The sequence below is a fragment of the Neodiprion lecontei genome, chromosome 2, assembly GCF_021901455.1.
Source record: "Neodiprion lecontei isolate iyNeoLeco1 chromosome 2, iyNeoLeco1.1, whole genome shotgun sequence".
Lineage (NCBI taxonomy): Eukaryota > Metazoa > Arthropoda > Insecta > Hymenoptera > Diprionidae > Neodiprion > Neodiprion lecontei.
In genome coordinates, this window is record NC_060261.1 from 24,312,483 (window position 1) to 24,333,869 (window position 21,387).

General features: G+C 36.5%; 1 protein-coding gene across 5 annotated transcripts in view; it reads right to left on the reverse strand.

Annotated features, from left to right (window-relative positions):
• Nucleotides 1–18,879, reverse strand: part of LOC107222619 (V-type proton ATPase 116 kDa subunit a1) — a 75,488-nt gene extending 56,609 nt beyond the window's left edge. The window contains exons 1-3 of one of the 5 annotated variants that reach the window (XM_046732365.1): nucleotides 18,677–18,879; nucleotides 18,251–18,551; nucleotides 15,764–15,887 (exon numbers count right to left, since the gene is read on the reverse strand). The gene's annotated coding sequence lies outside the window, so the exon portion shown is untranslated. Of the gene's footprint in view, nucleotides 1–6,009; nucleotides 6,029–8,873; nucleotides 9,145–15,763; nucleotides 15,888–18,250 lie in introns of those variants that run through there. The other 4 variants (XM_046732366.1, XM_046732368.1, XM_015662051.2 and 1 more) reach the window with 4 other exon arrangements.
• Nucleotides 18,880–21,387: the final 2,508 nt, after the last annotated feature.

Genomic DNA, 21,387 nt, shown 5'->3' on the forward strand with positions numbered 1-21,387 from the left:
GTTATCACGGTTTTTCTGTAAAATCAAAACCGGCCGAGTTATTCATTCAAGAAAAACCATTTTAACCTAAAAAACCATTTTTCGAATATAAGCATAAGCATGATTTGGTCGCCATTTTGAATTTACACTCCCAGTGACCCCCCCGAGACAGCTGTGAAAAAAAATTCACTAAATAATTATTCGTGGGTTGGGTCGGTTTTCTGCCGATAATGTATAAGTTTTCCCTGTGCGTGCGAACCCTTTAAAGATCTCTTGACGAATATGAAGTGCCAAACGCACACAAGTCAAGAAGTCGCTATTTGCGCATATGCCATAATCTAATTGTCTGTGCAATCTCTTGTCAAAAACTAGTACATTATGTAGTTTTTATAAGCACTAGTGCTCGTAAAAACCACAAGGTAGTCGAGTTATTGACGTAGGTAGCGCAGAAAGTTAATTAACTTCACTGAACTAACATTTTAAAACCGCCTGCGACTGCGCGATCTATGCCTGATGCCGTAATTCATTTTTTATCATAAAATAACTCTCATTGCTAATCCTAAACGAGAGTAAATTGTTTGAAATTCTTTTTTACAACTAGTATAAAATTATTCAGTTGTGTAAATGAATGATTTTAACAAAATTAGTATTTTTAAGGTATTCGTTTCATTTTGGGAAAAATGTACCGACTTCATGCATAGTTTTTTAGATCCAGATCTGAATATCTGTCACCGTAATCATTAAAATATTTTCAACAATTGTTCGTTTAGAATTTCCGATATGGTTTTTTGTGACAGGTTAAAATGAGGCGTGAAACTGAGGACTTGCTTTTTATTAGAAATAAAGTTTCATATATCGGGCTTTCCCCGCCAACTTAGTAAAACGCTTGACCATGACAACTTTTCATTTCATAAAAGACTTCACCCATGATAGTACCGTACCTGAAAACTTGGTCTTTACCCAATGAATTTTTAAACCCATCTCTAAAACACCTAATTTGATTTTTGTGAAACAAGTAAACAAACATTCCGTTTTCGAGATAAAACATTTTTATGCAAGATTCAGAGAAAAGGTTCGGTTTTTTTTTTAAATCGTTTTTCTAATTTTTTAAACCCTTATCACTGTTTTCATACCTGTTCAAAAAAGATTTTAATACATATGGAAACTTCGGTTCTTTTATTAATTTTAAAAATTTTTTTTCATGTCCTAAAACACATCTACGACTTTTCGAATACAATTTTATAATAGACTTTGAACAGACACGAAAATTGAAAAACCGATTGAAAAAATTATAAAAACGTTTCAAAAAATAGAAAAATATTTCCGTCCATTTTGAATCTTGCGTGAAGATGTTTTATTTTGAAAACTTAGTGTTTTTTTCTTGGTTAACAAAAATCAATTCAGGTGTTTTGAGATGGGTTAGAAAATTCATAAGGTAAAGGCGAGTGATTAAAAAAATTTGCGTTTTCTTTTAAGGTTTTCAGGCGTCGTACTAACTTAGAAAAAATCCTTGATGAAATCAAAACATGTTATGGTGAACCGTTTACTGAACTGGCGTGGAAATCCCCATACATTTTGGCGCTTATCTTCTACTGGATAATAATAGTCTGATAGAAAGAAACTTCGGCTGATTATTTTAAATTAACTTTAGAGGAATTGTGTCATGTGCATGTGTTGTCGTTCATGAGCTACAGTAGGTGTAATAATTACGCAATGTATCTAGTTATGTACATACGTAGAGGTGCACGATTCAGCTTACTACCATTCACGACACATACCGAACGTATATGGTTGATTCCGCCAATTATGAGTAAGCCACCAGGTCTGCAAAAATTCTATTTGGCTGTAATTTCTGTATATCATCATGTGTATTAAGATATGAAAGTTCGCCAAATTTTACACCTTTAGGCCTTACCGCTTACGAGAAACACATTGATGAATTTTTTACTTTTTTTCGCTCGCATATTTTACCTTGAATTTGCAGCACCTGTTACTGTAGAAAAAAAAGTAGACCACGTTTTTTTTGTTGTAAAAAAACCGTCTGATCTTTCCGAATTTTAAATTCATTATCGAATAGATCGTCAGCAACAGCAAGAATATTCCGATTTTTTTGAAAAAATAGCTTTTTTTCAAGATTCCACTAAGAAAAAAAGGAAAGTATTTTGATGATTCCATTGAAAAACTTGGAATTTTTACGGAAGGACTCTAGATTTTCATAATGCGGTGACGGAGGAATCGGGTCTGAGCTTAATTTGTATAAAACTTTTACACATCGTGAGATTGAACCAGCCTTCCCGAAGGTGTTACCTTTAATATTTGGAAAAATTTGATTTGTGTCATTACTACTTACAACAAATTTATTGATAACTCTCATACTTTCTTACTCATTATCATGAAAGTAAACATTTAGTTTGTAGTATACCTTGAAAAAAACCTGTTTTTCGAAAGAAGCGTTTTTTCGGTACTGACGATCTATCCAAAACTGGATTAAAAATTTGGAAAGATCAGACTTTTCTACATAAAAAAAAAAAACAAAAAAAAAATAAACAAAGTGGACCAGATTTTTTTTTCCTACAACAATAGGTGCTGAAACTTCGAAGTAAGACATATATGCAATCGAAAAAAGTCAAAACTTTATCAACGTCTTTCTCGTAAACGGTAAGGCCTAGATGTGTAAAATTTGGGAAATTTTCATATTTCAAAGCACGTGATGATACACCGAAATTACAGTCGATTAGAATTTTTCAGACCTAGCGGCTTACGTATCATTGTCGGAATCAGTCATATTGTTGTATATAGGTATATATACATACTTGTTGCGTACCACAAAATGTAGGGCAGGAGCCTAGCGCATGACATACACCTGTATTACGTATATACATAATACGTGTCATATATCTTCAGGCTACGTAATCGCACCTATATGTGAGTACTTTTCGCTCAAGTCGAAAGGGTACTGAACTTTGACTCTTAGATCAAATTTGAAAATATTTTTCGAGGTACTTTTTTCGCCAGAAAATTATATTTCTTCTTTACACTTATGGATCTTGACTAATCAATTATAAAAAAAATCTTAGAACTGCCAATTGATAACTTGAGTAACATCGTAAACAATGACGGGGGATTTTCGATTTCAATCCCTAAATTGGGGATTATAAAAATACGTCACTTTGATTTGGACTTTCCGTTTTGTGTTTTTTCGCGAAAATAAAAAATGGACGAAAACACGGCAACTTTTTACACCTGATTCAGTTTAGGGCAAATTTTTTATTAATCTCTCATTAGGATTTACTGCAATAAATCTGACTGTTGCACAAATAATTTTCAAACTTGTCAATTCTATTTGATTTCGTCTGCTCTGATTGAAATTGTCAGCATTTAACGAATAAAATTTGCAAAAAGATTAATTCCCATTTTTTACTTTTTAGAAAAATTTACTCAATTTCTGTGCAAGGAATTACAATTAGAACCATTCCAAATAGACGTAACTGATATTTTAAAAATTCTGCAACTAATCATTTATTTCATTTCAGAAGGTCCTAATTAGAAGATTAAGAATATATCAAAAAAATTTAACTCATTTATTTTCGCTAATTTTTTCCAAAAAAAGAATACAAACAGAAAAAAGAGGTATTTTCGGATGTTTATTTTTTTTTTAAAGAACTTTCAGTAAAAATTAAGATTTCATATCGAGACCATATTTTTCAGAGAGACTCATCTTTCAGAAAAGAAATTCCTCTAGTCGTTAATTGGTAATTGTTTGAAATTCTTGATAATTAATTAGTCAATATCAATAAGTGTGATAAAAATTGTTTGAGATATAATTTTACGTTGAAAAACAGTAATTCGACCAAAATAATGGGGTTAATTCGAGGGGAGAAATTGAGAACGCTTTTGACTTTCGCGAGAATTACCCATATGTGAGACGCAGTACTTGTATAGATTATACGATTGTATGAACGACGTAATCATGGCTTGCGGTCAAAGACACTCCGCGAGTTTGCCACTGTGCATTTTTACGCAATCGAAAAGAATTGGCAAGTGCATTACGCATATTTTTACGCCCGAGCGAATACGTTAAAGTAGCAGATGTGGTTGATTCTCGTAACGTTAGTAAAACGACATATTTTCAAAAATAAACGTTGTTTCGCTAATTTAGGAGAATTTGAAATCTAGTAGATTACCGGATAAAGAAATCCAAACATATACGTATGCTCATATTTTGGAAACGAGATTCGTTTGAAGCCATATTTGAGTTATAAAAAAATGATTTTTGGAAGGCTGAACATAGTAACGTTAACGCAACGAAACGTTATGGACAAAATAGTTATTTTACAAATTTAGAAGTACTTTCAAAGAATTCACTTTTCAAAATATGAACATGTTTTCTATGTTATTATTTACTAGCTGAATTTTCGAAAATCCTAAGGGTCCGAGTAACTATTTTTTCTGAACATACATCGTTAAACTAACGTTACTAACTTTATCCTCATAAATGAATTTCGGTGACACGAGACACTGTTCTTAGTGCGAAAGTGCCAATAAGATTTGAAGCTCTATCACATTTCCAGTTTCAAAACGGCTGTTCATAACTCCGTCATTTTTCGAAATATTCAAAATCAAATATCAGGCATCCCAACATTGCGTGATCGTGCCTTGTACAAAAAAGCAAGGAGTTTTTTTTTGGCTAAAACCGGTTAGTTTACTATCATTTCTGATTCGTAGCATCGTATAAGATTAGTTTCTTCTAAACTATTTACGGATTCCCATCGTATTTTCAACGGATTTCTGTAAACGTATGATAGAGATATTTAAAATCTTGCTTATCGACTTCAATGACAAACGAAAATGTGTATAGATGATTCATTCACGACGTTCAAGCATTCGCGTAATTGGTTTGACCAAAGAAGTTGTAAATTTATCGGAGTAAACGTATTTCGCTAGTATGAACAATGTTGGTGAAACAAAATGGCCGTATTCAAACCGGTGTTGTATAAAATATCATTTGTGCTACGGGTGGGAGGTTTTTTTTACTCTTGGTGTTTGTTTTACTCGTCTGTGACTCGTACTGCAAACTCCACACGCGGGTGAAAAACAAAACGCTATTGCTGTTAGATATATTTTTAATTCCCCGAAGATCAATTACTCTCACTGCTGGGATTCTTTTTGCTGTGCAGGGATCTTTGAAGTGTATATTTAATTTTAAGTAATTTATGTATTCGGGGGCAGCAATAGTTGGCAAACTCGTTCTTTTCAGGCTAAGCGAAAGTTTACAACACGAGTCGTAGGTAAGCCGAAGACGAGTATTGCAAAAACGCGAGGCGAAAAGACATTTAGATTCTTCTTGCACACGATTCTTTATACATATAACAAGAGTATGTTACGCATTCTTTCACGCAGCGAGAAATTGAGGTTAGGGTCGCGTAATGTCAGATTTTTTCGCGACAGCGCATCATGCGCGTAGTAGAGAAATGACTATTTTTAACTTCTAGGAGTCGAAAGTCGTATTTTCAATACTACGCGCATGTGCATTCTCAGACTCATTCATTGTCACCGGTACTTTTTGTACGGAAAACTCGCATAAAAACGCGTAAATCATGTTCGCGTTCTATAAAAGGTACTTTGAAACAGTGATATTGACGTAGAAAAATCTAGCATAAATAGCCTTTAACCAGCAGCTATTTGCACTTTTATGGCACACCCAGCTAATAGAGAAGAAGCAATTTAAAAGACAATTCACCATTCAACTAGAATTTCGAGTCTGGATTCTAGACGTCCAATTTTGATTTCTTACAAGTAATTAATAAAAGAGAAAATAGTTTTATTACATAAAGTTTGCTTTCTATTTCAACGTGCTGCTACCTGCTGCTTATACAATAAACCAAAAACTTCAGGACTCATTTATCAACGTAAAAAATACAAAAGTAAACTTTAAAAGTAATAAATAAAGATTTACGTTATTATTTGATGCATAGAATCAAAATTTATTCATTTAAATGTAAACGCGGAAGTATATATTTTTTTTTTGACCTGCGTAATCGGCAAACTGCTGTTATGAAATTGCGTTATCGAGAACAATTCGCTATCGATGCGTTCGAGTACTTCGCAATGTCCCTCTCGCACTATTCCCTTAACCCACGTATTATTTTATCGACCGTCACCGGATGCTTTAAACATTCTTTGCACAGTAGGTCCACGCCCATTTTTCTCGCGAATTGAATCTCCCTTGCATCACAGGTTATGTAGGGACGGAAACGTGTTGCTAATAATAGTAACTAAAGACTTAATTGTCGAGAGGTCCAACTCGTGGCGCAATCGTTTCCCGGATGAAAATAAACTATCTCTCTCGTTTGTAGGAACAAGAGAACCCAGAGAGTAAAATATCTCGATCGTGTCAGTGGCGAAATCGCGACGTATACTGTGCCATATTTTATATCGCATGTTTACGAGTTGCATCAGAACCATGGTCACGTCTTCCTTATCCTTTAACTCCGTCTGTATCTCTTTGTGTCTTATATCGAATAATTTATCACTACAGTTATTCCAGTCACTCGTTATTCAGTTTATAAGTTCAAGAGCAAACTCATGGGTCAAACGGGCGGCTCCTCGATGTCGACGCAGGTCAAACGGGTAGCCTAATCTACTCGTCGTTTCGTGACTTGCAACTGGGTTGCGAAGAAGGGGGGGGGGGATAGAAATACTGCGGCGGAAAAGCGGCAAAAATATGTAAGAGCGATGTGGAAAAGAGGCAGCAGGTTGACCTTGTTTGGAAAAATACAACAATAAAGAGACGAAAAACGGAAAAATAGGTCTGGATTAAAAATATTCGGGATGTTTATGGCTGCATTTTTGTGTACAGAGATTTCCGACCCTCAGGAACTCAAATCTGAATTTATTTTTGAGCGGCATAATCGGTGTTTTGAGAAAACAGCAAAATTTTACATTTTTTGCGTTTTCCTCAAAAACTGCTATCAATAGGCGAAAAATAACTTGACCATCGTGTGGAGTGAAAAATTCTACATCGAATTATGTCCTCAAATGTCGGAAACGGTGTCGGATTAACAAATTAAGAAACAAGAAATTATTTCATCGAAATTCCTCAGATGCCAGATACACATATAAGTAGAATTTCTTTTTTTTTTTAATTATACTAATCTAACGCCGATTCCGACACATGAGGACATATTTCGATGTAGAATTTTGTGCTCTACACGATGGTCAAGTTATTTTTCAATTATGGGTAGCAGGTGTGAGCAGACAAACTACTCGATTCTGGAATTGAAACAGATGATGACAGTCGTAAACGATGGATAATACTTCTAAATAGACGTGTGAAAGTGGCCTTACTGCCTGATGTAGCATATAACGCGACGCTGTAAAAGAGTCGACTGGATCGTATGAATGAAGGGGAAAGAACTGTAAAATTTATATTACAGTGTTATCTACGCCGAACACAGTCTACACGAATGCAACAACGTCCTCACCGTGTAATAAGAATAAATCTGATCGAATTCTAATATCGCAAGCTAAGATACCAACAATTAGAGAAAACGTTGTGTAATCAAACTATCAATTATATCAATCAATTCTAGTGTTTTAGATGCAATTCTGATGTTTTCGGGCTTATTTTGTTCATCATAAAGATTTCCAAAAATCGTCCCAGCAACAGTTTTACAAATAATTTTACCTCCAGAGTGGATAAAAATAGCTTGGTGTAATCATGGTACAACGGATGGTTGTCGCTATTCCATTTCCGCGTTAAAAAATATACACTAATGTAAGATTTAGTTTGAATGTTCATCAGATGATTTGTTGAGACCTACAGCCCAAAAGCATTAGCATTCGATTAGGAAAAAAAAAACAGTGAGGATTTTCAACGTTCAGATTGTAAAATCTTTTCGCAAATTGTTGACATAATATGTTAGCTTATTTTCTGGGAGTTTCCTTAGATTCGTTTCTACTAAGCATATAGGAATGTTATTCCACTTGTGTTCAATGTCATTGGAGCAAATGACATTGCTGAAGAGTATTCCAACAGTTTTTACTCTTTTCCAAAGTTCCGATTTACGAGGTGCATTCACAAGCGTGTCTAACGTATATTTCACATTGGACTGTATCATAGAAATCGACCATTTTATCTTTCGTCATTCGAGTCGAAAATATTCTTTGAAATGTCGAAAAAACGATGCTGCCCAAGTTTCAACTCTTAATATAAATATTTAGAGGTGCTTCATCGCGATTTTTTATTTCCCATTTAAATAACATGGGAAAAATTTGTTTTAAACTTTGGAATTTTACAACTCCTCAACGCATTGATGTAGTGATAAAACTAGAACGTATTTTTGCAGGGAATTGAATGCTCTACGAAAAAGGTCTGCGATCATCTTATGATAAATCTATTCTTTCAAACGTTATTTCAAGTCCTTAAAAACCTTTTGACTTTAAATAACTTTTTAATGAGTAGATTTATCATAAAATGATAAAAGACCTTTTGAGCAGAGTGTTTAATTCCCTACAAAAATACGTTCTGGTCTTATCAGTACACTAATGCGTTGACGAATTACAAAATTCCAAAGCTGGAAACACATTTTTCCCATGATGTTCAAACGGGAAATAGAAAATCGCGACAAGGCATATCTAAATATTAATATTAGGAGCTGAAATTTGGACACAACTTTTTTTTCCCTTATTTCAAACAATACTTTCGATTCAAGTTTTGAAAAAAAAAAATCCCGATTTTTTTGATACAGTCTATTTCACACGCATATATGCGATTATCAGCCCGACGAACGTCGTGTTGTCGCATCTTATCCGGTAACCTCATCACTCCGTCAGTTTATCTTACTTTTCTCCGAATAGAAAACACTTATTCGTCTTGGGCAGCGATGACCTACCTATAACGATCAAGCACGCGCACTCTGCTCTTCTCTTCTGCTGTTTCTCTTTCCTCACTTTCCCTCTTCCACGTTCTCTAGTTCGTTCCCCTCAAAGCGTGAGGCGCCAGGGCGCCACTGAACGTCTTGGGTCGGCGGAATGCCAAAGCACCGCTGTAGCAATGGTGAGATAACTGATGAGGACGGGCTTGCGAAGAAGTAGCATACGCGGCGCGTTATTATGACCAAGGAACAAGAGCCTTGGACAGCGTTCGCTGGCTGACTACCGACAAGTGACCCTAATCAAACGGACAGCTGCTGCGGTGCGTACGAATCAACGTACACACACAAACGGTTCGGTGTGTGTAGGTATTGTGCCGATTATATGCACGTATACAATCGCCTATACCTACGCAATACTCGCAATTAGTCTCACTCGTCTATTCGACATTGTCGCGAACACACCCTACCTTGCACTTGCAAGCTCTGTGCCGAAACAGCTGTCTTAACGCCGATCGAGTTTGTCGTAGTCACGGAAGAACCTCCGTAAAGCTGCCTCCCTCTCCACTTGCTCGAAAAAATTTGAAAAAATCATAGAATAAAGAACTACTTACGAGTTCTGCAATGCTGCAAACCGCGATTTTTGAGCTCGGTTATGTTACGGGAAAATCAATATTAAGAAGTAAATTAAGAAGGTGAAATTTTTTTTTTTTGGTATTCTGACCACGTGAGAATTAGGCGCTAATTAGGAGCTCCTGATATACGTTGGAAACAATGTCGTATAAACAACCCCTATGAATATATCCATACCCAATCGCGTCGAGAGGAAAAAAACAGAAATCAAAATGATGAGTTCTGGAATGTTGCGTGATTTAAGAGCTTTTGAATAACAGTGGTGACAATTTTTGATTTTCAACCCTTGGCGACAAACAAAAAAAAAACCTCCCTCAAAATTCATGGATGCGAATTCTTTTTTACGGCAAAATATTCAGCCAGTCAAGAGCTAACAGGATACGGATAATTTGATTTTTGAGCTAGTCCCCTCTGACCACCCCCTGCTCCGATTTGTTTTAGATCATCAGAGAACTACTCTTAATATTCATCGCAGCGAATTTTGTTTTACGGCAAAATGTTCAGCGATTTAAAAGCTAACAGGATATATATCAGTCAATTTTTAAGCTACAGCTTACCGGAAAGCTAGCCCCACCACTTTTCAAAATTGATTTTCTCATAACAGCAACGAGTTCAATAACCGCGCTTTGCGGCATTGCAGAGCTCATGAATAGCTCTTTAATCTATGATGTCCCCGAACTTTTTTGAGCAAGTGGCGGGGTGGCTTTATAGAGGTCACGGAAGAGATGTTTCGTGTCTCAATGCTTCGCTCATTTACTATTGATCAGTAAAAGACCCTTCGGCAAACAAATGTACGGAAGAAATTTTTATCGTCAGCTTTGAACTATGTATTTTGGTTTACGTGCATTAGGAATTCAATATTTTGAAATTATGCATGGAGGGAAATGATTATTTGAATTAAGTGATCTCCGTTTGATTCAACTAAATGTTATAGCCAAATGCGGCGAACACAATACTTGTTTAATTCAACAAAATACTTTCATCGGATGAAATACTTTTAACCCCCCTGCGCATATGAAGTCCTGAGCAAAGTGATGGGTTCGTCAGGGAAACTAGCAGACTCTATGTTTTCGAGGGCGCTGAAACCAAATTTCGCATTAGTTTTCCGAAATTCAGAATGGCTAGGCCATTATTGGCCAATTTTATGGTAAAATTCAAACTTTTTACGAAAATCGTGAAAATTTGTGTACATGGGCTCTCCGTGTCGCTGAGCACGAATATAAGGCCAAAAGTGCGCGATTCACAATGGCCGAGTCAAAATTGGACAGGTCAATATTGAATTGGCCAATTTCACGGCCAAACCCAAACTTTTGGCGAAATCGATGAAAATTCGGGTACGGGGGTTTTTAGGGTCGCTGAGCAGGAATCGAGGGTCAAAAGTGCCGGATTCGAAATGGACAGGTCAATATTGGCCAATTTTATGGTCAAACCCGGACTGTTGGTGAAATCCATGCAAATTCATGTACAAGAAATAAATAAATTTACTTATCCATTTATTTTTTTATCGATCCTTTCTGAGTCGAATTAGACATATTGGCTTTGGGGATGTCAAGAATCTTCTCAAACCAGTGCAGCCAAGAAATTTTGAAAGGAGTCGTTGAAAGCAAAATTTCTCAGTCGCACTGTCAAATCTTCCGCCTTTGCGCTGTTCAGTTACCCTATTTTCCTTTGTAGTACGGGGAAATGTCAACAGGTGGCTTGGAATCTACAAGATCTCGAAACCCTCAACTGAATTTCTCCACTGAATTTATATAAACCTAAATCAAGCCACCACCTTGGAATTTCTAAAATCCGATAACAGGATCATGATCAGCGGCCTCAAAAACCCCCAGGTATGAAGTTTCAGCTCGATTCCGAAAGTCTAGCACGAGTTCTCCATTGCGCATGCGCTAAACCAAGCCACCATCTTGGAATTTCTGAAATCCGATAACAGGTTCATGATCAACGGCCTCGAAAACCCCCTAGTATGAAGTTTGAGCCCGTTTCCGTCACTTTTAGATCATTCCTAGATGTTAGATAAAAGATCATAATTATCCACAATTGTAGACAAATTTTCACCATTTTCCGTGTCATTTTACAAAAAATCTGGGCCTGGTTGAAATTCATAAGTATGCACCTCTGCAAGCTGTGCTCATAAGCTTTAATTTGCGCTGGCAAACACCCCGAATAAGTTAATGCATCAAAAGTTATCGACGAAAACTCCGACCCCGAGTATGCTCGGGGTTGTGCGCAGGGGGGTTAACACTTAAAATAGAATTAAATCAAGCCTTTGAATCATCATGCTGAGTATCAATTTATTCAAGATAACATGATGCCAGTTCCTTGCAATAATGTGAATTTCGTATCAACAAAATGCGTGATTGGAACGACTAAGAATTTAGTCGAACGCATCTTAATCGTTTTGTTTTGAAGATACGAAATTGTTGAATCAAAACAAATTGAACTTGTTTTAATTCAAGTTTTTTTAAGTCAAGAGTTCAATGGTTGAAACAGGTAATTGAATTTGTAGTTACAAAAATCTTTTGCGCTGACCGAACATAAGAGTTATTCAAGCATGCAAAACGCATTTTTCGATTGATATCTTTTATACTTCTGTTGACACAAAGTTTTGTGGGATTTACCCGATATTTGATGGGTAAAGCCCGGATACTTATTGTTGTATATCTAGAAGTATGAATTCAATATGTATCAATAATTTTTGTTAAGTTTTTGACAACATCTATTTCGATGACTCGAAACCTGGTATTATCCTTACTTCGTTTATATCTGCAGCTACTTCCGAAGTGAGAAAGTTCCGCCTAGTGGCCGTTTATAGTATTAGTATACTGATATTTACGATGAATATATTCTCTACTTGTTTCAAAGCATGTGCTGTTTCTTTTTTTACCTCGTAAACAAGTTAAGTTGGACTCATTCAACCAGTTACGTTAAACAAGCTCCGGTTAGATCAACAAAGTATGGCAATCAATTGTTGTGAATTTTTTTTAGGCTATATTCATGTGCTTATTTTATTTCAAGTACCTAATTGTTTTGTCAACAAACATACGACATGGAGAAACAATGCATAAACTTCAAATAATATGATATCTAGTTGACTTAATTTCAAAAACACATCAAAAAGATTGAGGATTTCCGTACAAGAAAACATTGCAAAATCAGGAGTCTAGCCCAACTTATAGGCAGTCTCGCTGCAGCTTGTCCAGCCATTAAATATGGATGGCTATACACTAAGCTCCCAGAAATTCCTGGCGTTACTACTTATTGTTAGTGATAACGACTATGAGGCCAACATGAGTTTACCAAGAGATATTCCGATTAACCTAGGTTGGTGGGAATTAAATATAGCATCCTCGACCAACTTCTTTAACGCTCGTGAGTACAAACTAGTGTATTCTGATGATTGACTAACAGGCATCTGCCTTCCACAGCTGTAAGTGAGCCCGTGGTCTGTGGTCAGCTGAAGAAAGAGAATTTCACATTAACTATTTAGAATTACTTGCGGTATTTCTGGCACTAACAAATTTTGCTTCGGATGTAAGTGACTGCGACGTTCTCTTGAAAGTCGATAACACGACTGCTGTATCATAGATTAACCGCATAGGAGGCATACAATATCCTCACTTAAATAACATAGCTAGAAAGATATGGAAGTGATGCGATAAACGAAATCTACGGATTTTCGCGTCGTACATCCCCTCAAAGGACAATGTTCATGCAGATAAGGAATCAAGGCTGAACAACATTGACACAGAATGGGAGCTTGCTGGCTTTGCATTTAAAAGCATTACCGAACGCTTTACTGTACCAATTATAAATTTATTCGCTAATGCAAACAATTCTGTTCGCGGTTTAAAGATTCCGAAGGGTGCTTCGTGGGTGCATTTACTTTGAATTGGAGTTCAATTCACTTTTACGCGTTCCCTCCATTCACGCTGGTACCCAGAGTATTGCAGAAAATAGTCGCTGATAAAGCTTGTGGAATCCTAGTGGTTCCGTTTTGGACATCACAGGCTTGGTTCCCTATGTTTACGGCTCTCCTTGTGGAAGAACCATTATTATTTAAACTTGCGAGAAATCTACTTTTATCTCCTTGCAGAAAACTCGTTTATCCCTTGGCCGACAAGCTGTCACCGACTATCGGCAGATTATTAGGTCAGCATTCGCTTCAAAGAACCTCTCACCCCCTACAATCAACATGATGATGGCCTCATTATCTGAAGCAACGATTAAACAGTATTCCAGTACAATCAAAACCTGGTGGCAATCTCATACATCGAATGACAGAGATCCATATATCTTTGAGGAAATCGACTTATTACAATTTCTCACCGAGATCGCGAGAAGTTCGAAGCGGGAGCCTCTTATGGCACATTGACTTCAACGAGAGCAGCTACATATATCACTGATCGCCAAAAATTATTTGGCGTCAAGCTTGTTATTGAATAGATTTTTTGGAAGAGTTTATAAGAGTCGCCCAGTAAAGCCCAGATATGATAGAACATGGGACCCGACTGTAGTACTAAAATATTTATCTAAGTTATATCCTCTAAGAGTCACTAAAATTACCCGATCTCACGCTAAAGTTGGTAACCTTACTAGTACTGGGTACAGCCCACCGACTTCAGACGCTATCGCTTATAAAAATAAAAAAAAAAGTAATATTAAGAAAACGTCAAATGGTCTGGAAGTAGAAATTACTCATCTCGACAAAACGTCTGAAGCAGGAATTTTTCAGACACTTCTAAAATTACCTTTTTTCATGGACAGACCTCAACTTTGTCCAACTCGAACAGTCGAGAAATATATTGAAACCAAACAATTGTGATCAGTTACTAATTACTTATAAGAAACCACACAACAGGCATCCACGAAAACAGTAGGTGAATCAAGTCTGTCTTGTCTGAGAGCGGGGTAGAGGAGGAGGAGGATTAACCGCGTACAGCAAGAGAAATGCGTCTACCTCGAACGCCTTTAGAAAGGGCGTAGGTATAAATATTATTACAGCGACAGCGGGATGGTCTAATTCTTCCTACATGTTGCGAAGTTCTACAATCGTCCGTTGAAATCAAAAGTACAAGGCAGAATGAATTAATAACGTTCGATTTATTCTATTCTTTAGACATCTACGTTGTGTAATCCAACGAGACCATATATATTATATAATTGACCCATCGAACGAACTTACACTTACCTGAAGTGAAGCTCTATTGAAATTATATACAGGTCTCGTCCGAAAATATTACATACCGCTCCCCCCCCCCCCCAGATCCATAAAAAAAAACCTAGAAGAAATTTCAAGTCGACTTTCAAGTCCAGTTATTCTATTATTTGGGGCTGCACTTTAAAATTTGTGACTGTGAAGTGGGTAGCTTGTGGAGAGTAAACGTACTTTCCACTGTATTTTTCTCTGAAAATGTGACGACATCGTAATAGAATTAGCGATAATATGTGTGTAATCTTTTCGGACGAGACCCTTATATAATTTCGATCGAACTTCACTTCAGGTAAGTTTGTTTAATCGGTCAATTAAATGAAGCAAGAAAAAATATAGCGCGCTTGGCAGATGGCTCCGTGAATCTTGTACCAAACTTTTTTCCACATACAGTTCAATACATGAAGCGTTCTTCATCACTCAGCCACTTTTTTCTTGTCCTCTCGGATCTGTTGCATAATGGGTTATATAGTAGTACGACTTAAAGGTACTCTCTGTGAATTTGAAAAAATTTCTTACTCTACTTGTTTCGGATTTGATTTTTTTCTGAATCCCTATATCGTGGAAGATTGAAGTCGGGTAACAAGAATCTGATCATAAGAAAGTTATTTTTTTCCTAAGAACTATCTAATGCAATATGTATATGTTATATTTTTGATGACATCAAAAAGGTTACTTTCAGCGAAAAAAATTTAATTTTTTTTATCTGCTGAGTAAACTTGGGCAACATAACTTTTTTATGAAAAAGTTTTGTTACCCGATTTCAATCTTCCATGATATACGCGTTTAAAAGAAAAACATTTCCGAAACATGAAAATTAAAAAATCTGAAAAAATAGGGTAAAAAAAGTGGCTGATTTGGTGGTAACGCCTCACATGTAGAAATTGTTTTAACATTTACTTAGTTCTGCCACGTTTTCAATTGGCTGGAGACATATTTGTTGAAAAAAAAATATTTTTACAACGGAGGTATTCCGAAAGTATGAATTTATTCATGAATTATTAATAATGAAATTCAAATTATTATTATTACTATTATAACTGGTTCAAAATGACAAACAACTCACTCTACTTCAGCTTCGGTCGGTGCTCCTGCATCCCTCGCGTTGCAAGAATCAAGACATTCGATGATCAAATGGCACTCCCGATACCTGAAGTCGCATCGCCAGCCTAGAACAGCCGGCCATGTGTCTGAAATAAAAACGTTGTCACTGTTACCGTATTACCGTAAATAATTATCCTGCCTTTTGCCGATTATCCACAATTTGAAGCAGTTTCCTTTCGACGTTTTTATTTACTACAACTACGGAAATGCTGATTGATGATAGACAATAGATAAGATAACAAAGAGAAAGAATATTCAATTTTCTTTAATATTTTCTCGAATGGTACTTGTAGGTACTAAAGTTGTCACACTTTAAGTGCCAGCACCGTCAGCCGCTCGTTATGCGTCAATCGATACCTAGTGTCTCGCTAATCCTAAGGCCGTGAGTACTCAAAATAACATTCCTTCCTGCACGGCGAATAACCGTGCAAGTCATGTTTATAACCTTCCCTGTTCAAAATAATCTATGAAAGCCCATGAATATCTTCACGCACTTCGTTGAAATATGTTGAATTTTACTTTCGTCCCCCTTCGTCTATGGGATCACTTCAAAAAAGATCTTCTAATAGTCATTATCATTGAGTTCTTGTATTCATAAAATAAGCGGTATGGTGCAGTAAGATCACACATCAGTGATCAAATTTTTATCGAAGGTCATAGAAAGCTAATACTATACTTTCAAAGAATCTTAGTCGTCAAATCACTGAATTATTCTACTCATAAAAAATTTAGTTTATTTAGCCGTTAACTTTGGCTGTCAGCATGAACTTCATTGCATTGAGATTTCCATTTCATGTTCCCACAAAATTAACGAGGCCTCACATATTTGTCCGGAATAATAATTTTTGGTGATAGCTTGAGTTTTTAATCAAGATTGATCGGTAGAAACTTCAGATACAATATTTTTGCTTATTTATGAAAGTTTCTTCTGCAACATCTTTTTGTATTTCTGCAGCATCTCCTGTCTTGCTGTAGACAAGCAATTCTGTAAATGAATAACTCTACAGTGTGTGTATTAAGGTGGTCCCGAAACGGGTGTTCGTGATTTTTACTCAGACCCCCCCTCTCTAAAAAGACGATTCCGAATAATTGAATAGCAAATCGTTGAAAGTTTCATACATCTATATGAACTCTCGTTATGCTGTCCCACGAGACTCGTTTTACCATAAGAATAAGATGTAATCACTTTGTTCTTCGTTCATTTTTCTCCGGAAGTTTTCGTAGGAACAATCTAAATCAAACGTGTATTTATCAAGTATAATCAGTTCTTTTCGACGATATTTTTTTCTTGACGGTAGCTTCATTTTTCAATTATTTTTAAGGAATTTTAGCTCGAAAATTCTGAAAATCGCCTGTCAGATGTACGGATTAAACGTCATAGATGATCCAGTCATGATGGAAACAATTAACAACACTTCGGAATGTGAAGTCTGACAACAGAATTTGTCTCCATTATTTCGAAACTTATTTGCAGACAGTGACAGATATTTTCCGGAGCTTCAACACAAGTTTGATGAATTCTGATATTAATAAAATACCGCAGCAAGAATGGTAAATGTATAAGAACGGCCACGAATCGATTTTGACAAGCTGAACTAACGTGGAACGAATAACATCGCATAGACGCAAGGAGATAAACATCGCTTCAGTATGTACGCGTATTTGCATAGCGTGCCTACATGAATTGTTTACGAGTAAAGCTGGCCCCGTAAATACGTTGGACTTGGCAAAACATTTGCTCGGCAAGAAAATTCGTCGGAAATTCCGCTTAGGATGAATGATGACAACTATACCCTACTAAATCAAAACAGATCTAGGATTGTCTTCTCTCACAGTATTAGAGGTCAAGGCAAATGAGTAAGTACGTAAGAGGCTGAAGTTATTGTAATGATTAACGTTTCGAAAAATCATTATTTCACAATTGCAGGAATGTCCAACATTCAGTAAATCATAATAAAGGCAAAATGTATTCATATTTTGAAAACTTAACTACTTCAAAGTCACTATAAACTTGCAAAATAGTAATCCCCCCCCCCAAAGTTTCGTTACGTTAACTTTACTAACTTCAACCTTGTGTTTTTTCCCCAATGTTTCGTTAAGATAACGTTACTAACTTCAACCTCGATCAGAGCTGTGGAATGAAAAAGATTCGGAGGGAAAGACAAAAAATATTATTGGGTATGGGGGATGAATAAACTGATTGTTATTCGATGTACGTCAGTTATGTAAGCTTCTTTATTAATTCTCGACTGAATAATGAACAATATACTGGCAAGTAGAGCAAACAGTGTTTTAACGAGTTAATCCGTCGTGCTTAAGCCTGCAGAACGGTAGTAGATCTCGTGTGTCTGTGTCAATAATAAACCAAGGAATGCAGCTGAAAGATGTCAATGTATGTAAAATACACACATAGTTAGGGAATTCCGAATGAAGGCGAAGTGCAGCTTACCACTTAGCAGGATTCCGCGTAAAACAGGTCAGCACTATCGGCTCTGCAGTCCCGGGTCGACAGTCGTTAGTTCCAGGTTCGAAATTTGAACTTTGTAACTCAAGTGCTATATTATTACCCCGGCACACTGCACTCCGTGCGTCACTAAACAGACACTCGAGGAATCTTGAACAATGTATGATCTGCAGCGTAAAAAGAGCTAAGATCCAGACGGAATAGGATTATTTCTGTCGGACATCCGTCAACGTTGTCAGCGAAACGTGATTCGCCCCTGCTGGATTCGCGGCTCGTTTGTCAACCGCTGTAAGTCCCAAGGTTAGGTTAGGTTAGGTTAGGTTGCGCTCTTTATTCCGGCGACCCCGGAAGCTTTCCGAGCCCTTGACAGCCGGCTGTGTTCAGGGTGGTCGCTCTTGTATTAATTCGCACCTTGGAGATGGAGTTTTGGCGTATGTTGGCCGTCAGTGCCCGCAGCGACGCAGTCACCGTCTGACAGATAGGTAAAAAATAAAAGAGGATTATAACGGATCCCGTTGACCACTGACCACTCGGCCAGCTGCTCAAACACAACGAAAAGATCCGCCGTGTCCACCGACGAATACTAGCCACCGATGAGTGTGAGCGGCAACTGGCGCCTGCCGAGGAGCGGCAGCGCAAACTCGGAGCTGGAAAATTAATGAATAACCGAAGCGTTCATCGAAGGCTGGTTCGTGGTTCATTCGTCAGACCGAGGCATGCTAGCACTCTGGTTGGCACTGTCCATCGTCAGCCCGCCGCACGCCGTTCAGCGCTTACTGCGGTAAATGTAGAATTTTAAGGTCACGTAGTACTCCTAAAGTAAGCCTCACATTTCTTTGACGATTTTCGAGATACAGTTACTTTTCTGAATTCCGCTTCGAAAGAGAGATTTACCGTCGAAATTTGAACCCTATTCGTTCATTTCTTTATTCAACATAGGAAGAAAAAGGGTGAGTTCGCTTGGTCGGTAAAGGTAGGAGGAGTACTACATGACCTTAAATATTTAGGTGCACGAGATTTACCATTCATTTATGTAGTACCTACCCAGCTTATTTAAGCTGTTTAAGTATGATCCGATCGTCATTTATTATGGTCATAGTTTCCGTGTGCGTGAATTAGTTATTTACTTCATTTCCTGTTTCAATGTGGGAATTTTTATTCAACAACCGATCGTTAGTTCGAATTTGATCACGCGAATGTGCTGTATGAACAGAATTTGATTGTGGAATTCATGGATTGATTACTTATACGGAGATGAAGTAGCAGCCTAAAAGACAGACGGAACTAATAAGATACTGAAAAATACTATTACATGGCAATAGTAGATCTCTGGGAGCAATAATTGCTACGCCCAACCAGGAATTTGATTATACGATTAAGGTCGTGTAGTACTCGAATCCTACCTTTGCCTACAGAGCAAACTCACCCTTTTTCTTCATATATTAACTAAACAATGGAACGAAGAGGATTAAAATTTCGACGGCGTATCAATCTTTCGTAGCGGAATTCAGGAAAGTTATTCACATCCTGTAAATCGTCAAAAAAATGTGTGGAAGAAAAAGAAAGAGTTTAGTCGGTCTGTAAGGGTAGGAGGACTACACGACCATAAGATAGAAATTCGATAAAAAAAATAGATTATCGTCGGATTGGATAGATAACTGTAGAATGGCTTACATTTACGCGACCGTTTTTCGTATATCAAATGTTGAAATCGATGTAACTTGTTGCAGAATATCGTGTCCTTTCTGCGGTTCATTGTTAGAGAATTAACAAACGATAGTTTTTTCACAGAAAGGCTCAGTTATTAAGATAAGTTGAGTTCACAAACACACGATAGATTCTCTAAGTCCGTCTAGTTTGTACTCAAAAAATGAAAAAATCGGTGTGCCAAAGAAGATCCAAATTCTGCTAGGTACTTAACACGTGTGCTATAAGTTTGTCTCGTGAGAGAGATACATCTAACGGTGGTTCAAAAATTCACGGAGTTCATAAAAAGTTATACTTTTCAACGCAATTCTAATGATACTTCAACAAAAAAAAGTATCTTGTCGGAAACTGTAATCATCTTTTATAGAAACTTGTAAATTTTTATAATTTTTCGTATAAATTTGTAATTTTGTATGCAAAATACTAGGTTCGAATATTTCCGACAATTTTCATCTAACTGCACTTTATTGCAGTTTGGAGTTAAAATTATTTTCATCAGAGATATAACTGTGCACACATGCTTACTGCATAATTTTGTTACGGTGGAAGCTAAAAAGATCCATTGCTTCGACCATGATTCAACTGATTTTAAACAAATGCTAGTTCGAAAGGGTTGTATTGAAAATTTTATGGGATAATATAACACATCGCTCCATTTCACATTTGCATAAAGTAAAATATTTGAAATAGAATAGGGCCGTATTTTTATTTCCATCACAAACGATAATGCAGAAATTATGTGCAATTGAATTTCACAGTCTTCGTCCATGATTGATGACAGACGCTACTTTTGTCAATCTTTGTCGCAGGAAATTACGTATCATGAACACCTGTGCAATATTCATGAATTAATTGATAACTTGATAAATTGATAATTGATGATTAAGAAGCAACACAGGATCGTTATAAATTTCATTTGTAATTGCATCATACTTACTGCTGCGGATAAGTTATATACGCTAGTTTGACTCAAAGTTTCATTTGACGAAAATCGTTACTGTTCCATGCCTTAACTTTTTACAATGCTGAATTATAATCGGGGTAACAATGTTTGGATACTTTAATGCAATGTCAATAACTTCTGGATATTTCGCAACCGGGAAAGGAAAACAAAAAGTTTCAATAAATCTCACGTTTAACATTTATCGAGTTCAAATTTACAATATTGAAGATAAGCGTGAGACAATGAATAACAGTTCTGTTGGTTACAGATCGAATTATTTTTAATTTGATCACAAAAATTGAAGATTCGTAACTGAAGAGGAATAAGCAGTTGAAATTTTCAGGAAATATTTACAATTACATTACGAACTCCGTTCTAAACTCTAATTTAGTCATAAGTAGATTGAGCGAAGTTAATTTTTAAAAATTACCATTAAAGAGATTTCCAAGTCCGTCTTGTGATTAGAGCACAT